The 6,489-nt window shown below is 40.2% G+C and overlaps 1 pseudogene; it reads left to right on the top strand.

Moving 5' to 3' along the window:
- The first annotated feature begins 5,311 nt into the window (after window positions 1-5,311).
- LOC112813416 (cytochrome c pseudogene) lies at window positions 5,312-5,789 on the top strand (annotated as a pseudogene).
- The last annotated feature ends 700 nt before the right edge of the window (window positions 5,790-6,489 follow it).

Raw genomic sequence — 6,489 nt, 5'->3', positions numbered from 1 at the left:
TGGGGTCAGGGAACCAGAGAAGGTTTGGCATGGGGGGAAGGGGGAGTAAATGGCTGGCCAGAGTACTGGACAGCTGAGCGGGGGAGGGAGGTGGCTACTGAGTTGACTGTTTTAAAAATAGCTAAGTCCAAAATTCCAGGAACGCTAGTGGGGGTAGGGTGTGGGTGGGGGGAGTGGGGAGGGTAGGAGGATTAGAAAGAATATGGAGTATAGGGTGCCAAGTGGGGAAGGGGGGGCAGAAATATCATAGGCAAGTCAGATATCCACTTCCACGTTATGTGACTCTAGTCATTGCCTACTCCAGGCAGCCCTCCAGCATTCCCAGTAATGAAGCCCCAGCCTTTAAAAACTGGAGTAGGTAATTACATACCTTTCTTTCACCACCCTCACCCCTGCTATATTGAATATTGCATTTAGTTTCTACTGAACACATCCAGGAGGTAGCTGACTTCAAATAAGGTCCATAGCAGAGGTAGTTCACAGTCCCCTCCCCCATCTTTGCAGAGTATTTCAGAAGGACTAAAAAAGCCAGCTGTCCAGAGAAGAAATCTGAGCTCTGAGTTGCTTAGGACGAGGGTTTGTTTCAGTCTAGCAGCCCAGATCCTTGCAGCTGTCTATCCCCCTAACCTCCTCCATTTCATTCCCTTAGTTTATACAGCAGTTCCTCTTCCCTCCCTCTCACCAACTCACACACAAAATATAAGCTTCTGAGTTGTTAGAGGAGGAGGCTAGCAGAAGCAAAGAGGTGAAGAAGGAATAGGGATAGAGTTTTTTGAAGGTTACTAATCCACAGGGGAGGGGAACTTGGAGGCATAAACTGAGGAAAAAAGAGATTCAGAATGATACTTCTGTGGAGTAACATAACCTTGTGACCTTTTAAGATATCGCAACCAAGGAATTTAGTCATGTCATATTTTTGCAGCCATAGGCATCTGGGACCATCATCTCTTATACTTGCCAAGCAAAGTGAACACAAAAGCTGACTCCAAATAGTGTCACTAAGACATTTGATTAATTATTGGCTTTGCATTTAATTCAGAATCTAGAGGTCTACACAGTACTCTTCTCTTTATTATGCATATATCTTGGAAAAATTTAGATTTCTCTCAACCACATGAGTCCACAGCACAAGGATGTAAATGCCAACCAAACTATTCAAGTGACTTTAAAATGCAGTAATTTGACTATGACATCCCAAGTGGGATATACTCTAAGGATAAAAAGAAATGCAAAAATATTTTCAAGGAGTCATATTGCTGGTGGTAGTGCTGGTATTGCAATTGTGCACCTATAGTGGGTGTATTGTGGAATAAAACAAACGAGTATTAATGCTAGTGTCTTTGTGAACCGGGATTTTTGGTGTAAAATAAAGAGATACAGATTTATCATCAATGAAGTTAAATACAAACTCTGTAATTCTGATTTAAATTGGAAATATAACTGTGAGCTTGAGGCATATTTTATACCAAAACATTTCCTGGCTTTATTCTGAAAAGGCCTAGAAGCAATAACCCAATAGCAATGACACCACTACATCCAAACTGGGCTTTCTAAGCACCATTTCCCACTGAAAGGGGCTCCTTAGAGAAATAGCTGATTTCAGGTATGGGTCAGGAATTGTGCAAGATAAGCAAGGAAGCCTTCAAAAACTAGTAGGATTGTATCAAAAGGACTCAGAAGCAACTAGAATAGTTTACACTGGCCAAAGATGAGACAATTTAAGTGTCAAAATGGATACTGTTTGCATATTTGATATGTTCAACTATCATATTTGTATCAAACATGTTTAAATCTATGAGTTTCCAACAATACTTAAAAACAAACTCATTATTGGAGAATGCTAGGGGATCAACTCATTATTTTGAAAACTGCTAGTAATTGGAAAGAATCAAGCATTTATCTTATTTTTCCTGTGGGAATTTAAGATGAGGAGGAAATTTCTCTTTATAGAAGTTTTCCAGCAGATAAATGAAGAAGAAATGGCATAATTAGAAAGTGAGTATTTATAACTCCTAATGAATTCATGTGTCTAGGCAGTGATCAACAATAGCTGTTATCCATCATGACAGGAGAGACTCCTGATCACAGGTGGATTCCAAATTCCACCTATTGAAGCAGGCATGCAAAAAAGCCCTTTCAGTCTGAATCTGATCTAGTGTAGAGCTAACTACTAATTTACAGGAAATACAGGAGACATCAAATGATACCTCAGAGGCGCAAATCCAGATTGTGGGAATACTCTCTAGGACAAAATGACCTGGGCTTTTCAACAAACTGAAGAAGAAAAAGAAGAAAATGTAGAGAGAACTTATGCATTAATAGAGACATCAAACAGTAGCTGAGTATGGATTTTATTGGATTCTAATTCAAGAAAACAAACAAAAATTATGAGACAATTAGGGAAATTTGAATGCTAATGAACAGTTCATGGATACTTAATGATTTATAAAGTTGTCAGTATGATAAGTGGTACTTTTTATTTTTTTAATTTTTTTAAAGGTTTTATTTATTTGAGAGAGAGAGAGAGAGAATGAGAGATAGAGAGCACAAGAGGGAAGAGGGTCAGAGGGAGAAGCAGACTCCCTGCTGAGCAGGGAGCCCGATGTGGGACTCGATCCCGGGACTCCAGGATCATGACCTGAGCCGAAGGCAGTCGCTTAACCAACTGAGCCACCCAGGCGCCCCATAAGTGGTACTTTTTAAAAAGCAAACACTTATCTTTTATAGATGCATCTTGAAATATCTGCAGATGAAATGATGTGATAGCTGCAATGCTTATAGGTTAGGAAGAAGTGATAAAAGAAGATTGAAACATGAATTGATAATTGTCCAAACTGGGTGATAGATACTCAGGTATTCATTACCCTAGCCTATTTTTGTAAATGTTTGAAATTTTCAATAGCAAAATTTTAAAGTCAGAAATTATCTATGAGCCCTGATATGATACTTTATGTGGAAAACTCAAAAGACTCCACCCCAAAACTGCTAGAACTCATACAGGAATTCAGTAAAGTGGCAGGATATAAAATCAATGCACAGAAATCAGTGGCATTCCTATACACCAACAACAAGACAGAAGAAAGAGAAATTAAGGAGTCGATCCCATTTACAATTGCACCCAAAACCATAAGATACCTAGGAATAAATCTAACCAAAGAGGCAAAGAATCTGTACTCCGAAAACTATAAAATACTCATGAAAGAAATTGAGGAAGACACAAAGAAATGGAAAAACGTTCCATGCCCATGGATTGGAAGAACAAATATTGTGAAGATATCAATGCTACCTAGAGCAATCTACACATTCAAAGCAATCCCTATCAAAATACCACCCACTTTTTTCAAAGAAATGGAGGAAATAATCCTAAAATTTGTATGGAACCAGAAAAGACCCCAAATAGCCAGAGGAATGTTGAAAAAGAAAAGCAAAGCTGGTGACATCACAATTCTGGACTTCAAGCTCTATTACAAAGCTGTCATCATCAAGACAGTATGGTACTGGCACAAAAACAGACACATAGATCAATGGAACAGAATAGAGAGCCCAGAAATGGACCCTCAACTCTATGGTCAACTAATCTTCGACAAAGCAGGAAAGAATGTCCAATGGAAAAAAGACAGTCTCTTCAACAAACGGTGTTGGGAAAATTGGACAGCCACATGCAGAAGAATGAAACTGGACCATTTCCTTACACCACACACAAAAATAGACTCAAAATGGCTGAAAGACCTAAATGTGAGACAGGAGTCCATCAAAATCCTAAAGGAGAACACAGGCAGCAACCTCTTTGACCTCAGCTGCAGCAACTTCTTCCTAGAAACATCACCAAAGGCAAGGGAAGCAAGGGCAAAAACGAACTATTGGGACTTCATCAAGATAAAAAGCTTTTGCACGGCAAAAGAACCAGTCAACAAAACCAAAAGACAACCAGCGGAATGGGAGAAGATATTTGCAAAGGACATATCAGATAAAGGGCTAGTATCCAAAATCTATGAAGAACTTATTAAACTCAACACCCAAAGAACAAATGATCCAATCAAGAAATGGGCAGAAGACATGAACAGACATTTTTCCAAAGAAGACATCCAAATGGCCAACAGACACATGAAAAAGTGCTCAACATCACTCGGCATCAGGGAAATCCAAATCAAAACCTCAGTGAGATACCACTTCACACCAGTCAGAATGGCTAAAATTAACAAGTCAGGAAATGACAGATGTTGGTGGGGATGTGGAGAAAGGGGAACCCTCCTACACTCTTGGTGGGAATGCAAGTTGGTGCAGCCACTCTGGAAAACAGTATGGAGGTTCCTCAAAAAGTTGAAAATAGAACTACCATATGACCCAGCAATTGCACTACTGGGTATTTACCCCAAAGATACAAATGTAGGGATCTGAAGGGGTACGTGCACCCCGATGTTTATAGCAGCAATGTCCACAATAGCCAAACTATGGAAAGAGCCAAGATGTCCATCGACAGGAATGGATAAAGAAGGTGTGGTATATATACACAATGAAATACTATGCAGCCATCAAAAGGAATGAAATCTTGCCATTTGCAATGAAGTGGATGGAACTGGAGGGTATTATGCTGAGCGAAATAAGTCAATCAGAGAAAGATGTGTATCATATGACCTCACTGATATGAGGAATTCTTAATCTCAGGAAACAAACTGAGGGTTGCTGGAGTGGTGGTGGTGGGAGTGATGGGGTGCCTGGGTGATAGACATTGGGGAGCGTATGTGCTATGGTGAGCGCTGTGAATTGTGTAAGACTGTTGAATCACAGACCTGTACCTCTGAAACAAATAATACATTATATGGTAAAAAGAAAAAAAAAAGAAGAAGAAGAAGTAGCAGGAAGGGAAAAATGAAGGGAGGAAATCGGATCGGGAGATGAACCATGAGAGACGATGGACTCTGAAAAACAAACTGAGGGTTCTAGAGGGGAGGAGGGTAGGGGGATGGGTTACCTGGTGATGGGTATTAAAGAGGGCACACTGTGCGTGGAGCACTGGGTGTTATACGCAAACAATGAATCATGGAACATCAAAAACTAATGATGTAATGTATGGTGATTAACGTAACACAATTAAAAAAAAAGGAAATTATGAGCCCTTTGAGTACGTGTGTGTGTGTGTGTGTGTGTGTGTGTGTGTGTGTGTATTTGACCACCATCCTTGTTAAAGCCTATCGACCAAACACCACCCAGAACAAAGCTGTAGTCAAAAAAGTTGGCTTTAGAGAGAGTGGGAAGTCCGACTTGCGAACTGGTACCTTTGTTTCACACGTGACAAAAGAATGATTTAAAAATGGGTGATGTTGAGAAGAGCAAGAAGATTTTTGTTCAGAAGTGTTCCTAGGGCCATATTGTGGAGAAGGGAGGCAAGCACAAGACTGGGGCAAATCTCCGTGGGTTTATTTGGGCGAAAGGTCAGGCCCCTGGATTTTCTTACACGGATGCCAACAAGAACAAAGGCATCACCTGGGGACAGGAGATACTGATGAGTATTTGGAGAATCCCAAGAAGTACATCCCTGGAGCAAAAATGGTCTCCACTGGCATTTAAGAAGACAGGGGAAAGAACAGACTTGATAGTTTATCTCAAAAAAGCGACGAAGGAGTAATAGTTGGCCATTGCCTTATTTATTACAAAACAAAAATGTCTCATGACTTTTTTTTTTATGTGTACCACATTTAAATTGATCTCATATACCAGAATTCGGATCATGAATGGCTGATCGAATATTTCTTTTGGACAGTCCTGATTTAAAAAAGATTGGCTTGTGGTTAAATGAATATGATCAGCTTTTTGAACTTTGATAGTAAGTCTGGTTCAGCAAGTGTTGCCGCTGTTTTCCCCTCCTAAAAATATGATTGGAATTGACTAGTAATGTTCAGCTTTTCACGGAGATGGTAACTGCCATCTCTAAACTTAGAGGAGATTGGTTTTGTATTTAGATTTATATAACGGGTTATATTGATATATTTAAATACTGAGGAAATCCCTTCACTGTCTCAGAACAGCAAGACTCAGCTGTGTTTATTTTTCTTTAAGATTTTATTTATTTATTTGACAGAGACACAGTGAGAGAGGGAACACAAGCAGGGGCAGAGGCAGAGGGAGAAGCAGGCTTCCCGCTGAGCAGGGAGCCCGATGCGGGGCTCGATGCAGGGCTCGATCCCAGGACCCTGGGACCATGACCTGAGCCGAAGGCAGACGCCCAACGACTGAGCCACCCAGGCCCCAAGACTCAGCTGTGTTTAAAGTTGTGTTCATTGGCCCGTTAAAGGCAAGGGTTGAAGGTAAGCTCACAGTGTCCATTTTATCTTTTTGGTCTTAACTATGCCAATTTAATTAAAATTCCCCGCATCTAAAATGTTGCCTTTTGCTTAATGAAAGGCATTGTAGTGTGGTTATGTATAATGCTAAATAAAGAATACTTAACACTTAAAAAAAAGTTCGGTTTATTTGGCTTGCCGCAGCAAG

Source organism: Callorhinus ursinus, unplaced genomic scaffold (assembly GCF_003265705.2).
Source record: "Callorhinus ursinus isolate GAN/ISIS: 27379988/994484 unplaced genomic scaffold, GSC_fseal_2.0 scaffold121, whole genome shotgun sequence".
Lineage (NCBI taxonomy): Eukaryota > Metazoa > Chordata > Mammalia > Carnivora > Otariidae > Callorhinus > Callorhinus ursinus.
This window is presented reverse-complemented; position numbering and strand designations above follow the sequence as displayed.